The sequence below is a fragment of the Emydura macquarii genome, unplaced genomic scaffold, assembly GCF_026122565.2.
Source record: "Emydura macquarii macquarii isolate MOO-44397 ecotype Brisbane River unplaced genomic scaffold, CSIRO-AGI_Emac_v2 contig_973, whole genome shotgun sequence".
In the NCBI taxonomy this organism is placed as follows: domain Eukaryota; kingdom Metazoa; phylum Chordata; order Testudines; family Chelidae; genus Emydura; species Emydura macquarii.
The window spans coordinates 1,421,738-1,437,791 of record NW_027131110.1 but is presented as its reverse complement, the minus strand read 5'-3'; the positions used below and the strand labels follow the sequence as shown (position 1 = coordinate 1,437,791).

At 53.8% G+C, this 16,054-nt stretch overlaps 1 pseudogene; it reads left to right on the top strand.

Annotated features, from left to right (window-relative positions):
* Positions 1-16,054, top strand: part of LOC137150595 (zinc finger protein 850-like) — a 49,054-nt pseudogene that overhangs the window by 29,548 nt on the left and 3,452 nt on the right.

Below are 16,054 nucleotides of genomic sequence, written 5' to 3'. Positions count from 1 at the left end.
TCCGTCAGAGAGGGCAACGTTCCAGAAATGCGCCGGAAAAGCGAAGCCCCATCAGCTCAGGCATTTAAAAGTGAAGCGGATCCAGCCCTGGAGAACATCCCGGAGGGGAAAGTACTCTCATGGCATAGGATGGGTTAGATAACCTACGAGGGCTTTGCCATCTCTGATTTCTGTGATGCTAACAGAAGGGCACATTTATCCCGCTGAGGTTATCCAGGTGGTCTGGCCGGGGAGCAGGGACGGGAGATGAATCTGGAGTATCACCCGCTTTACTACAGTATTACGAATTTCCTCAGACAGAGCCCAGTTGGGCCCTCCGACACAGCCGTGTGACACCCAGTGATGTCAATAGACAACGTTTCCTGAGAAGCCAGAGAGAACGTTTCTCCTGCTTGGGATGTGGGGCTGGGATCGAGGCAGACCGGGCTGAGCGGGCCGTCTTTGTGATTGCAGGTGCCAGTGACGTTCGGTGAGGTCTCTGTGCACTTCTCCCGGGGGGAGTGGGAGATGCTGGCGGCGTGGCAGAGGGAGCTGTACCGGGAGGTGGTGAAGGAGAACTATGGAATTCTGATCTCGCTGGGTAAGCCTCAGATTTCCTTCTCTTCGAGCAGGGGGGGTTGTGAAGTAGCCGGAGAAGCTTTCTCGTAGGGCCGCCGTTAGTGTGTTTGAATGCATCAGCGACAAGTGCACCCTCCAGCACAGAGCAGAGGTGGTTGTAAAATGACTGGGCCAAGCCCTCCATTGAAGTCCTTGAGGCTCTGCTGATTTACAGCAACTTAGTATCTGGCCCCTTCCTCGTCATGCAGTCTGACTTCCCTGCGGGAGGACAGCACGCTCGGTGCGATGCTATGCAGAGGAAGGCACGGGTCCTGCCCCAAGGAACTTACAGACTAACTCAGGCAGCGCTGTGTAGCCATATGACATGGAATAGACGACCTGAGCATCAGGAGATGCTGGTTTTCCTTGTGCTCTCCTGACACCCTCCGTCCTCGGGAGGTCAGTGCTGCCAGGGTTTGTGGGGGAAGCCAGCTGCTGCATGGGGAGCGTGTGAGAGAGCGGGTGCACGCGGTGGAATGAACACAAGAGTGGGAGAAGGACACCAAACACATCCCTTCATCTGCTCCCCGCCCCCAGGCTACGCGCGGGCCATACCTGACGTCATAGCCCGGATGGAAAGAGGGGAAGAGCCATGGGTCAGGGACCAGCAGGGCTCGGTGAAAAGCAGAGCTCCCACCCCAGGTGAGTAATGCTCGGAAGGACTCAGGGAAAAGTGGGTGAGCAGCCGGAAACGAGGGAAGGGGGACACACGCCGGGAATTCTCCCAGCTCTCCTGCTCCGGCAGTTTGGCAGTTCCCTGGCAGTCCGGCTTGCGGGGGTTTCTTGGCTCCTATAGTCCAACACCCCCAAATCAAGTACGAAGGACCCTACAATACCGTCCCCTGGGGCGTGGCTGTCACGTCTAGCTCTCCGCAAAGCCCGCGGGTAGCAAGCCGGGGAGAAACCTTCCATCTCTTACAGTCACTGGCACCCCTCAGGTGTGAGCAACACTTCGTGCAAAGTGTATCCTATTTTCTTTAAACCATATTTTGTCGCAACGTCAGTCGGGTCCTTCGCCCCCACCCGGGCCCCTGTTTCCTCCATGCACACACCCACTGCCGCCTCCGCTTCTTCCGGGGGCTTTCTTGTAGGCCCTTGCGGTTCTGTTTACAGACCTGGTCTCCAAGCTCAGGGGAGGCAGGGGCCAGGAGGGCGCTGCTTTGAAGACATGTGAGCAGTCTCCAGAAGCGCCCAGGCAGCTGCCGGAGCGGGGCTCAGCAGGACACAGGTCTGTGATAAGATCATTCTCCCCTCGGCCTCCCCCAGCCCACCATGAAGAGGCAGAGGAAGGAAAGGGGTGCCGGAGGGAGGGGCCTCTTCTCAGGTGCCCAGATCAGGGGGAGGAGCCTTTTATCCCCTGCGTGGTCATGGACAGGGGACCCCTCAAGGAGCCGTCTCCTTCACCCCAGCTCCTTTTTCCAGCAGCAGCAGCAGCAGGAGCTACCTGCTCCCCTGGATCATCCCTCCACTGCTACGGCCAGACAAGTGCTGGTGGCAGCGGAGGAGCAGAGGGAGGCGCCTCCTGCTCCTGGCAGCAGGAGCCAATGGTCTCAGCCGCGGGCAGCTCAGGAAAGACAAAGCTCTTCCCCCACTGCTCAGTGCACAGGCTGAGAGGCAGCCAACAGCTTCCCCAGGTCTCCTCCCTCCCTCTCAGCTCCCCCACTGCCCAGCCCAGGATTGCAGGTCACGTCCCGCACCATCCCCGCCCTGAGCAGGGGACTCGTTTCCTCTGCAGGCTGCATGCACAGCGTGGGACGGGGAGAAGGGGTGGCAAACGCCCCCTTTCCACTGTAGAAGGGCTGAGACCCAGCAGGGAGATCAGCCCTCCAGCCCCTGGCTCTGCCCAGCCAGGGAAGCGAACCCTGAAGAGGGATCTAGACCTGCCTCGCGGGTCCCCTCCTGCACACCTCGTCAGCCGTGCCCAACTAGGCCCCTCCCGGCCACCCTGCTCTGCTAGCGTCTCCCCAAAACTTGACCAGAGGCAGAAACTCAGCGCCTCGGGGGAGCTGGCGGGCTTGAAATCTCTCCTGGCTATTCCCAGGAAGAAGCCTGCCCTGGTGGGATCATCTGGTCACCTCCCGGGCCCCCCTCTCCCCAAGATGGCGCTAGGCCATAGCAGGCAATTGCTAGAAAGCTCCAGGGCTGGCCTCAGAGAAGCACGGCACAGACGCAGGGAGACGACCTCTTCCCCTGTTGTTTTCTCTCCGTTCGCCTTGAAATGGGCCGCTCCGGGGCCTGGGAAAGCCTGCACGGCTGGCGGCCACAACTCGTCAATCACAAGAGCCTTGGCGCGCTGCACCTCGTGTCTGAAGGAGAGCAGGACCCCTCCAGGGACATCCGCTTCCCCTCCCCACCCACCCCCACTGCAGGACACAGGCGGAATTCAGACTGAATAGGCTGAAGAGATCCGAACTTTACTATCTGGCGCTGGAGTCCCGAGTGTAATACAGACCCCTGGGAGCTAACAGGGGACAATACAGAGCTTTCCCTGGAGACCCACCTCTGCCCCGACAGCCTGTGACACTACCTGCAGTGAGAGAATCAAATACAGGAGACGGGCCTGGCCAGACCAGCCCTTGGCCCGAAGCGGGAGGTCAGGGCTCGGCAGATCCTAATGAAACCCAATTCTTGGGACTCAGCATGGCAGCGTTCCTGCTATTCTGAATCTCCCTTTGCCAGCAGCACAGAAACTAATGTTTGGTTTCTCTTTTCCACCTCACAGCCGGTGGCAGCTTGGGGAGAACAGAGGGGCTGTATCCCTGGGACAGTCTTGAGAACCTGGAGCCACATGGGCTGTTACCTTGGAGATCAGAAGAGAGCGTCTCCCGAAGTCCTAACCAGGGAAAAACCCGGGAGAGGCTGCCCAGGCCAGCCCGGCAGAAGGGGAATCCCACGCGGGAGGAGCTGGCTGCCCCAGCGACTGGGAGATGCAGGAGGCGTCCAAAACGCACGGTCCAGCGGGACAGACCACACGAATGCGTGGAATGCTGGAAAAGCTTCAAGAGAAGGCAGGAGCTGGTCAGGCACCAGCGCACACACACGGGGGAGCGTCCCCACGCCCGCCTGGAGTGCGGGAAACGCTTCAGCCGGCTCTCCGTCCTCACCCGGCATCGCAGCACACACACCGGCGAGCGCCTCCACGCCTGCCCCGACTGCCCGAAGCACTTCTGGCTCAGGCAGCAGCTCCAGGTGCACCGGAGAACCCACACCGGGGAGCAGCCCTACCGCTGCACTGACTGCGGGAAGTGCTTCCGGCTCAAGCACGATCTCACCAAGCACCGCCGGACCCACACGGGGGAGCGGCCCTACCCCTGTGCCCGGTGTGAGCAGAGCTTCAGCCAGTGGTCCCACCTCATCCAGCACCAGCGGACCCACACCAGGGAGCGGCCCTACACCTGCGCCCAGTGCCAGAAGGGCTTCAGCCAGAGCTCCAACCTGCTTATTCACCAGCGGACCCACACCGGGGAGCGGCCCTACCGCTGTGCCGACTGCGGGAAAGGCTTCGGCCACGTCTCCAACCTGACCAGTCACCGCAGAACCCACATGGGCAGCGGCTCTACCCCTGCCTGGCCTGCGAGAGGCGCCTCGGTCAGTTCTCCCACCTCGCCACCCACCAGAGGTCTCCCTGCAGAGAGATCCCGTAGCCCTCTGGACACCCCTGTGAGAACCCAGAGGGGGAGCCAGCCCGTCCGCCAGCCTGCCTCTAGCCGTCCCGTCCGCGGGGCTCCCTCTAGCTGAGCGTGCACAATAATAGGAAGCGGAGGAGGGGAAGTCACTATAGCCGAGACAGAGGGAAACCAGTCCTCTTCCAAAGCCGTTGCCCATGCAGCCTCCATGAGAGCAGGAGACATGGGCAGGAGACCCCCAGAGATCTGGGCGGGAGGTGCTGCACCCCATTTAGCTCAAGGGTCTGGCTGGCCAGAGTCCGACAGCACTGGCGGTTTCCTCCTGCCCCGAATGGGGTTTTTAAAACTCATTCTAACCCCCTGCACATCTCATCTAGTCTACGTCTGGCTAAGAGATTTCTAAGGCACCCATCCCCTTAGTAACTAACCTCTCTGTTCCTTGCACTGTTATGGGCCCTGTGCTTCACGTTTTTAAAGGGAAGTGTCTCCGTGGGGCGATTCCCGATTGAACGGGAAAGCTGTCGGTGGGTGCGGCAGCCGGCTGGCGCAGCGGGTGAAGAGGGTTGGGGGCTGGGGTTTTTGGCTAGCGGAGTTCCCAGGGTCCTTGCTTTGGAGTCCGGACTACGAGCAGCGTCCAAGGAATTCCCTGGGGAGGCAGAATGCAGGGGGAAGGGGGGGATTCTACTGTTATCATTGGTTATGGGCTATCCTGTGTGTGTTCTTTAACTTTAAGGAGGTGAGTGGGAGAAGTGCCTGAGAGCAGTGTTTTCTCTAGGAATTAGAGGGGCGTTCACAATGGCAGGGGAGGTTGGAAAACGACTTAATTGGCAACACTTTGACCACTGGGGGAATTCAGGGGGGTGTAGGGAAATCCCTGCCTGAGAGTGGAACCTCAGTGAAGATCAGGGTGCTGCTGGTATATGGGGCTAACTCCCTTGGGCCGGGTGATGTGTGCACAGCCTGGCTCTTAGCCCGGAGAGGCAGGGATTGCTATTGCCAGAAGCTGGGAACGGCTGACGGGTTGGATCGCTTGATGATGTCCTGTTCTGTTCATTCCCTCTGAAGCACCTGGCATTGGCCACTGTCGGCAGACAGGAGACTGGGCTAGATGGACCCTTGGTCTGACCCAGTCTGGCCGTTCGTAAGTCCCTTTGGGGCTGTCTGGATCCCTTGGTTTTCAGGCTATGATGTAACCCAGGAATCTCTCGCTCCTGGGAGAAGAAGGTGCTCCTCTGGAGGTTGAATGGCGTCTCTCTCCCTTTAGGGTAGGGTGTAAGCTGGCAAATCCGCCCAGCAGGGGCGTCGTGGCCCTTTCTCGGGTCCAGGCTCTGAGGAAGGCCACAGCGCCTTGCTACATAGGGGTTCCTTTTGTTCTGTTGGGAAAACTGCAGCAAGCTTCGTGCAGCAGCAGGGGGAAGGGGCGGCCAAGGACCCTAGCAGCCGTTTCTCGCTCTCAATGCATTTACCCCCAGAACTCTGGAAACGGGGAAAACATCCTTCTGGTCTGGGGGGAATTCTTCTGTCTGCAGCAAGATGATGGAGGAGGGGGAGCTCCAGACAGGTTCGTTTGGGCCATGAGAGAGTCACTATTGACCACTCCCCGCACTTTCTGCTCAGCCTTAGAACGTAATGGGCTAAATTTGCTGTTGGCCTCGGTGGGAGTTGCACCAGCAAAGCTGAGAAGTACTTCAGAGAGGAGCAAGGGTGGTCCAATGGTTAGGCCCCTGGCCTAGGTGTTGGAAGAGCTGGGTTCAAGTGTCTGGTCTGCAACAGACTTCCTGTTGTGCGAACTTTGGCAAGTCCCTTAGCCTCTTTGTGCCTCTATTCCCCCTCGGTATAAGGCGGAGAATATCCTACACACAGGGGTGTGTGAGGGTAAATGCATCAAAGATTGTGAGGTGCTCAGATAATGTGGTGTTGGGGGCCAGATAAGCATGAAAAAGAAGCAATTCTCTTGTAGCTCTTATTTAGTGTTTGAGAGAGAATTCTAACTGGTTTTGCTTTAGATCATTTTTTATGAATCACATGGGATTGGGGCTAAAGTACCCCAGATCAATAATTGCCTTGATTATGTTTGTGATGCTATCGGATTGAAACTGGCCATTTGTATCATTGTTGCTACTACAGTTATACAATTACAACAAAGTTTATATATAGGGCAGCATGTCAGGTGTCAGTGAAAAAGTCACAATCTATCAAGTAGGGTTAAATCCACGTAGCCTTTTTGTATCGGAAGTTGTGGGTATGGGCTTGTGTGTCTGTATGTCAAACCTGTGCTGTGTGCCTGGGTGACATTCCCCAGACAGGTTTACATCAGGGCTAGCGCGCTGGGTGTTGATGGCCCGTTAAGGACTGTCAGCTCATAATGGACCACTGGAGAAACGTCCTGCCCAGTAAGCCTGGCCCGTGGATGCCTCAGACAGCGAGGAGCCAATGGCCGCCCCTGTGATTCAGCAAACCATGCCAGGACATGTGATGTGGACATGTGACCCTAGACGCCATCTTGGGCCAGTATCTTTCCATGCCGCTGGGCTGTGGGCTTTGTTTGGGACAGTCCATTTCCAGGCACATGGCAGAGGATATGGAAGACATCTGAGACACGTCCATTTTGCCTCTTTCCTGCTCTAGTTCTCTGGACTGTGGATTTACAACTAAAAGGAGTGTTTTGAGTTATGGACTGAGGACCTTCCAATCTTTTGAACATTGCCCGAAAGAGAGTTTTGCAAGCCAGCAGTCTGTTCCATCACTGCCACGATCCTGATCTATGAACACTGGAAATCACTTGTATGTATATGATTCTTTACCCATTCAATAATTCTCTTCTTTTCTTCTCTTAATAAATCTTTAGCCAGTTTACTAAGGATTGGCTGACAGCTTGATATTTGGGTAAGATCTGAGATATATATTGACCTAGGGGTAAGTGTCTGGTCCTTTGGGATCAGTAGAACCTCACATATAGTGAACTGGATTTTCAATAACCCCTCACTATATTAGATCTGTTTGTCTGGATGGAAGCAAAGGTCTGGAATGCCTAAAGAGGACTGTGTTTGGTTTCTTGTTAACCAGTGTAGAAGCTCTTTTGATACTGGTTCGGTGAATCTAATTCTAGAGTTTTGGTGGATTGTCTGCCGCGTTTCTTGCAGTCAGCCCTCAGTGTGGTCCATCCTAGGCACTTAATCACAACGTTTATTACAACAGCCTAGTATCCTGCAGTACAAAGAGGATTTTGTATAATGGAGAAAAGATAGGGACAATTCCTTGAGCAGCTCGCACTTCGTGCCCATCCACCTTTTTGAAATGACTAAGATGGGTGCTCAATATGCAATGTATTTATGCTCAAAACATAAGGAAACTTTCCATCATGGCTCAGGAAGCATGTGCATAGAAGCACACGGTAAAATCAGATCAAGATTATATTTATAGGAGCAGCAAGATCAAATAAATCCTTGCTATACCAAAGTGTCAGATACCTCATGATTCTTTGGGTTTTCGATCTGTCATTAAAGCAGGCTGAATTATATGTTAAAATGTCCAACGTCCGATTCCCCTCACTCTTTAAAGAGAGGTCAAGCAAGAACAATTCCATAAAGGCCAATGGAATTACACCAGTCTTAAAATCTTGAAAAGATGCCCCCCTAACTCCAGTATTCCTGGCTGGTTGGCTGGTTACCAAATAGCCCATTGTCATGGTGGTATCTGAACACCTCTGTTATAAGGAGCTATAAACGTGTCTACGTAATAGGCTACCCTGGGTTCTGTGAATTCTTGTCTCTCTCTAGCTGCTGGTCCCAGTCATTACACAGCCTACATGACAGCTACTCCTGGTATTTTTAGCTAAGGTGGTAGACACCTGAGATTTTGGTGTTGGAAGATCTGAGTTCAGTCACGGCTGATGTTATTACTCTTTATATTGCAGTATTGCTGAGAGGCCTCAGCCGAGATCAGATCCCCACCGGGCTGGGTGCAGCACACATACACAGTAAGAGACAGTCCTTGCGCCAACCACTCACTTACAATCTAAACAGCCAAGGTAGACAGAGGAAGGATTCTTATTTTACAGCTGGGTACTTGAGACACCGAGAGACTTAAGTGACTTGCCCAAGGTCCCTGGGAGTCTGTGGCAGAAAATCCAGATCTGACAAGTACCCGTGCTGTGCCTTAACCCTTCCTGGGGTGTCAGTGTGCAGAGGGGACTGCAACTGGTTACATCTCTGCCTTCTCCCGGCCGGCACAGGGCCTGCTCCCCGGCGCTTGCCTCGTCAGTGACAGGGGCCTGCCCTGATGTCTGGCAGTACTTACATTCCCGCAGCAGCCTCTCCCCGCAGCATCCTGCTCTTCCCCTTGCTGTTACAGTCTGGCTGTCCCCTGTTCCTGCCCCATAATCCAGACTGGGTTCCCGTCTTCCTCCCTTGCTCCGTGGTCAGTGACAGGAAGATTTTGTGGCTGAATTTGCTAGGTTGTGAGGCCTAGACGTTTTGGGGTTTGACGGACTGGACGTTTGCAGTGGGGTAGTGCTAGCCAGCCCAGCAGGTGGAGTGACCCAGATGGGCAGCTCTGTGGTGTGCGTATGGGGCCGGCCACTCACTTGGGATATTCAGAAGGGCTGGGAGGCCCTTCACACAGCCACCCAGGTGCTGCTGCTCTGGCCACGGCAAGGCTGTAATTCAAGTTCGGAGCCTGCAATGAGCTCTGAACACACATCCTCCCGCGGCCGCCCGGAGGGTGAAAGTCTCTTGTGTGTGTGATGCACGAGGTCAGATCAGACTAGCTTAATGGTCCCTTCTGGCCTTAAACTCCCTGGATCTATTACTGAGCCCTAAACTAGCAGATGCAGGTTAAACCCCCCACTTACAGGCACGCAGGGTTTGATGCTGGTGGAGAAGCCGTTGCACAGTGAATTAAAACCCACCCGCCACCGCACAGGAGGCCTGATTCAGGGCCGGATTTGCAGCGGCAGCTCCAGCGGGTTTCCAGGAGTTCCCAGCATCTCTGACTGCCAGGTGTATGTGTCTCAGGCTGGAACCTGGAGTACCCCCGAATCGATGGGCACTTTTGGAAGTCAAGGCCAAAACGTGTTTCTGCCTCAGGAATTCCCATTCATTTCTCACGTGAAGCCCGTTATAACTAGCAGGTTGCACATGGTTCGGAGCTTCTGCAAGCCGGGCTCCCTGCATCCCTCCATTTGCCCCACAAGCTCCCTGTCTGCCCCACATGCCCCAGTTTCAGGGACGCCCTGCACCTTCCCCCAATCTCACCTTCACCTGGAGTTGTGGGCCCCTTTTCTCTCTTCCAGGGTCTCCATCCCCCCCCTCCCCATGCCAGGGGCTCTGTGTCCCCTGTACCAGCTTCCCCCAGTGTCCCCTACTGTACTAATTTCAGTGGCAAGAGTCAAAGCGTTACTATAGCCCTGTCACTGCCCAACATGAAACCGTGCGCAGGAAGGTTCAGAGTTTCCTCTTCTGCTTAGCCCTGGAAAAGCCTCTTAGCCATTCATTAAGGACACAGAAGAGAAGGAAAAACCGTTGCAATGGGAAGTTTGAAGTAAGGCTTTCTTTGTAACAGCAGCCCTGGTTCTTTCCCTCTTGCAGGAGAGAGTCTTTAGAGGCAACCCCTCCCGCCCTTGTCTGACAGGGCATTTGGAAGTTATAAAGGATGGGAATAAAGAGCCGGAGTTAGTTGAGATGGGCGGGAGCTACTGCTGTTGTTAACAGTCCGACCTCGCTTCTCCTTAAAGACAAAACGAGATAAACACACCAAAGAGGAGAGAAAAGAAGAGCAAAGATAGCAAATGCAGCAGCCATCTCTGGTGTTGACTCTCCCTGGCATCCTCTCTGCTGTAAAACCACAAGTCCAGCACAGGGGCTGCTCAGCCACTCCAAGACCCGCAAACGCGTACCAGCAGCGGGCTATTTAGGTTTAGGGCCTAGTTTTTATCTGCCTCTCTGGCCCCAGACTTACCTCTGTGTTTCAAAATACACATTATTGACCAGCTAAGCCAGATGCTAACTAGACAGGACTTAAAAAGGAGCAGGGTAGGAAAGAGAAGAAATCAGATGGGGAAGGAAATGGGCACTCAAGGGGGTATATGTGTGTGTGACAAAGTCTCGCATCAGCCCAGATGGTGGCCAGAATTCAGCCGGAACTGGTGGCTGTGGTGGTGTCAGCTGGGTCCCTTTGTCTGCCCAGTCAGTCAGGACATCTCTCAGCATCAGGACAACAAAGGCCCAACGATGATATGGTAAATCCTGGGGCCCGAGGGGATGGTGGGGGTGGCAGCCATGATTGGTGAATTCGGTCCTGGTCCCTTCATTTCGCCTCTGTTAATTTTCCCCGCAGTCTTTTTTTTCTTTTTAAGAACCCAAAGCGCAGTGATGGGGGAACAGCCTCTCCCCTCGTTATTCTGTCCACCAATCAGGCTGACTGTCTGACACACCGATGTTGGTTGACAGATTTCCCTTCCCACAGGTCTCTCGTTTACCTGGGGGGATCTTAACACAGTCCTTGAGTTACAGCAGGAGGCCTTGTTATTTAGGCTAGTGCAGTCCTGTCCTTTGGGCAGCTTTTCCCAACAAAACAGAACGAATTGTTTGTTAGACGTGATTGAAACATCCCATAAACTTTGATCCACTTTCCCACCCTGGAACTCACAATTAAGGTAAATTTGCAGGCCCAGTTATTACAGGCTCCCTCCCTCCAGGGGTTCAGTGTGCTCCCCATTCCCCTCTCCCCCGTAGCAGGGTCCCTCCTTTTTCTCCCTGTGCCTGGAGCTCTGTCTGCCTCTGTGTCCCCCTTCCCCACCGCCCCAGAACCAGGGTCCTCCAATCTCCTTTGCCACCAGGGGATCTGGGTGCCCCATTCTCCCCTCCTCCATTCTCCCCCACTTCCATGCCAGGGGCTTTATGCATTTCCCCCTTCCCCCATGCCCTTCTATTCCTCCCCCCCCTCTTCTTTTTCTACCTGGGAGTTAAGTCTGTCAGGGTGCCAACCTGTTCAACTCTATTAGGGGGACGAGATGCGAGGCCTGTTGTCATGCTGGAAGGCGTTAATGGAGCCATCCGCCAGCTGTTTGAGCTGTAGAGAATGGCAGCGGCATTGAGGCTGTGGCCAGGCTAAAGAGCCGGCAGGAGCTTCATGTGTCCCCCACTTTCCCCTTTGGGGTTTTCTGATTTCTTCCCAAAATCACCAGGGGCCTGGCTACTGCCGCCTAGAACCGTCCCTGCGATTTTGGAAATGACAGGGTGCTGTGCTCCGAAGTCATCGTGTGCTGGACAGACAGACAGACAGAGAGAAATACTGCGGACGTGAGCGTAAGGCCGTTACAAGCTTGACCCACAAGCTAATGCAGGCCCTTTGTGTGAATTAAACCAGGGGGATGGTTCCTAATTCAATGGACCACTCAGGGCCAGGCTGCAGCCAGCGCTCCAGACTGGCTGTGGGGCAGGAGGCGCAGGGGTCCCAGCTCTTTAAGGGGGTGGGGTTGAGACACAGTCTCTCCCGGAGCTCCGGGGGATAAATGCAGAGACGGCTTGTGATTGACACGTGCGTGCCCGCTCCCCCTACACGCCTCTGCCTGAGGGGCTTACGCGCTTTGTGTAGGCACAAAAGCTGCTCTCTCCAACAGAAGACAGGCCAGTAAAAGATATTGCCTCCCCCACCTTGTCTCTCTAAGGCAGCAAGCGTCTGCTCGATTAATTCCCAGCTCCCCCCCTCCCCGTGGGCGCTCAGCACCCTCTGTACACCGGCACTGCTGCAGCCAGGTGTGAATCTTTGAACCGGCTCCGCTCGGCAGCTCTCAGACTCCTTGCACCGATCGCTCTGCGGCCAGCAAGTCCTGTTTCCGAAGCGCCCTGTACGCCAGAGCTGCAGTCACATTGCTAATAAAGGGCTTTTTCCTGTCTCTGAAGCAGCCAGCCCCTGCCCCGGGGACTTCTGGGAGTAAGATGACTTTTTGGCTTGCTCCACTTCCCTTATCAGGTTACAGTGGCGGGGCCGGCAGAAGCAAGGCTTGGTTCTGGCTGAGTCGCAGAGCGACAGCAGCTGCCTCAGACTCCAGGGGACAATTCTCCGGCTGTTGCAGCTGCAAGGAGCAGATCGACATGCTGGGAGGAGAAGCTGACGAGGAAATGCCAGCTGGGGCCCCGCTGCAGGTAGGAGACAGGACGTAAATGTGCTGCCGTGGCGTGACAACCGGTCTGTATTCTTAGCTGGTGTGAACAGGTGCCACTTTCATCTGTCAATAGCCCTGTGCCAAGCAGGGCTGACTGCAGCCCACTGAGGCCCATCTCAGCCTGCCTTCCTGTATCAAGTAAAGGGGCAGATCTCATTTTCCTCAGCGCAGCAGCCTGCCTGCTCTCACGGCAAAGGGCTGTGTGTGTCTGAGCATCCTGCTGGAAAGTGACAGTGGACGCCACTGAGAAGGGCCGTCAGGACCGGACAGCCCCCGCCATCAGCCACTTTCCACACGGCTAGTCTGCCAAAAGGAGAAGGATTGAGGGGTTGAATGGTCACACAGCAAAGCCCCTTGCTCTGATGGTGTTGGTGGGGGGGAGGGGAAGAGAGGTTAAAATAAATGTTCTTTGTCTATTTCATCTGAATCTGGGCTCTCACTGAACAAGAAGAAAACCCTCCATTGCCGCAGTGGGAGCAACACTGGGCCCGTCCCTGACGCGTAACAAGTTATCTTCCAACTTTTCGTTAGTTTGGGTGCTGTAAAGGAAATTATGCATGTGGAAATCATTAGCTGGAAACATGAGAGTGGTGAACGATAAGAAAGGATATTATATATATGAGAGTGTCATGAAGCTATAGGATAGGAATGTCCTTTGTAAGCAGAATTTAACAGAGAAACAAAAGAAAAGAAGGAAGGTATATATGAAACTGCAGTGTAAGCAGAAATACTAGGGAGAAACAGGAGATGTGCACCACCTGGTTTTAATATCTGGGGGGGGGCCCACTCCTCTAGGTAAATGGTACATAGCGTGACTAAAAGAAACAGGAGGGACTTGCAATCCTCTTATTGCAAGTCTTCAGCTGAATAAAGGATTCTTTTCCTATGAAACTGTTTGTGTCTGTCCGGCCGTTTCGGCTCAGCTGAAAGGGACCTTGACTCAATTATATGCATGTGGGTAAACAGGCTTTATTTGCTTAAACCTGTGGCCGTAATTCATGCGCGTCCTTAACAGTGCCAGGGCCCAAGGCTGCTCCCCACTCTGACACGCTGAGGCCATCCGGAGAGGGGGAGGCTGTGACTGCTAGAATGATCCCTCCCCAGCTGGCGTTGGAGCTTGTCCGGTTCCTGCAGCGGTTCTCGTGCTGTATCAGTGTCACCAGGTTTAGGTATCAACCCAAACAAACAATGGCTAACTTCATGAAAGCGTTTCAGTGAACATCAGCTCGTGTAGCCCCTTTTCCTTTCAGAAACCTCAACACTGGCCTTAGCCTTCCCTAACTCTGTCCAAATAGTGCCCCAGGCAAGGACCATCTTCAGCGACCCCCTCCATTCCTTAAACGTTTGAATACCTCCTTTATTACTGCACTGGTAGCCCATTTCAGGACTTTGATGCACGATTTGCCTGCAGGATGTCAGATAAAACGATCCATTTGCATGCTAGGATCTGTAAATATTCATGCACAGCACCCTGAGTGTGGCACTCTCCCAAGCCCAGTATCCCAGGCGATTGCCCCTAAATCCAGCCCTGACTGTCCCGTCTAAACCTCTCTCTGTTACAAAGACTGGAACATTTCCCTTTCGCGGTCTTGCTGTAAGCTCTGGTGCAGGGGCTGTTCTGTGTTTGGATAGTACTTAGCATAACAGGGCTCCAACATCACCTGGAAGAAGAAGAGGAGACGCGGCACTTTAGTAGAAGCAATATAGTGCAAAGCCCACGTCTGATAAAGAAACACGACAACCCCGCCACAGTGCAAAACTTCATAGTGCTTATTGCATCGAGCAAAGTAACCTGCATGACACAAAGCAAACCAATTCTGTGTTGGTTCCTCAAGCTCACCATGAAGGGATCCCTCAAAATAAAGGCCTACTGTAGTCCAGCCGTTAGAGCAGTGGACTGGGAGACTGGACACCTACATGCTATTTCTACTCTGGTACTGACTCAGTGTATTACTGTGATCAAATAATTTATGTCAAAATGATATAAAGTGGCCACTGATGTTGGGTGCAGGGGTCGGGAGGTGGCTGCAGAGAAGGTGCTGAGTGATGCTTGCAATTCCAGGTCCAGGTGACATTTGAGGACATCGCCATCTATTTCTCCCGGGAAGAGTGGGAGATGCTGGCAGAGTGGCAGAAGGAGCTTTACCAGGACGTGATGAAGGAACATTATGACAATCTGATTTCCCTGGGTAAGGGTCCAGTTTCTTCTTATACTGTATGAGTTTTGCAAAATTCATCCATGTGTTTTACAGATGGAGCTCACTTCCAGGCATGCATTTTCTAAAACTCTGGGCATGTTAGAGTAAAGCCCCTTAAGGAGGGTTTTAAAAAAACCCAACAGAATAGCTTTATTCCTATTTTCTATTTCCAGCTGTCATGGGTCCACACAAAAAGCAATCATATTGTTTTAATCCAAAATTACGTGTATTCTAGATTAAAGGAAAAACAGCAACAAGAAAGAATGAAATTAAAATCTCCATGAGAGAGCAAAGCATGTGTCTCTCTTCTCCTCTGTAACCAGCTGCAGCAACTCTGATAGCAAAATGGCTGCCTCCTCTGCAGACAGGCAGAGATCTTAGCAACTTCAAAGTGCCATACAAAGGCATACCAGTGTCACACTACATGCCCAGTGCTGACTGCAGCCACAGCGTCTTGCAACACCATAGTTCAGAGGACTGGCCTCAAACTTGCTGTGGAGGCACGGGCTGTAAATGGAAAGTTTGATTTTTAAAAGTCATTTGAGGGCAAGAGAGGGACATCATTGGATCTTACTATAAAAGGTGTATCCATTTCGAAGGAGCGGCTGGATGGTGGAAGGGGGAGTACCTTGATATCCATGCGTTAAATCCATTCATACTACAGGGTGCCTCCAGCAAAGAGAGGGAACTGATGTCAAACCATTCATACTGCCTTGTAACAAGCACCCCATAGTGGCAACCCAAACCATAACATCCTCTGATCTCTGTCCCCACAAACAGGCCATGCAGGCACCAGGCCTGACATTTTATCCCGGCTGGAACGAGGGGAAAAGCCGTGGCTCATGGATCAGCAGGAGGAAAGAGAGAGGCTGGAATGCACCTGGCTTGGTGAGTAGCTATAATCTGAACTGCATCTGACCATGGACCACAGAGCTGGGGACGAGGGCCCCGTCCCAGGCTGCCACGCCAGTCTCTCTCCCGCCGTTTTCTTACCCTGAGGCTGTTCTGTTCTGGCAAGTGTCAGATCCACAAGCCTGCATGCCCAGCTGACCTGCCGCTACCTGCCGGCTCTTGGTCGAGGTGGGGAGCTGGCAGCAGGCAGTGCAGTCCCAAGATTAATAGGGGTGTCTGGCAGAAATCTTTCTCCAGGTAAGAATCCCAACCAATCCTACCTCCCAGTTCAATGTGGGCCCCCTCTCCCCCCATACACTCCCACAGACCTCCCCGATCTCTGGCATTGTCACCTCCTGCTCACCTTTCAAAGGCCCTAGAAAGGGCTGCCGTTTATGTCCTGTCCTAAGGGTTAAACCATAGCCCAGCGGCCCAAGTCACTGCTGGTATAATTTCACTGAACTGGCTGGAGTTGAATTTCACCTACTCTCTTGACGCCCAGGCTCTCCAGAATCCTCCCGCCCGTCCCATACCTCTCTCAACGCATTGCCCTGGGGCGCCAACAAAAGCAGTAA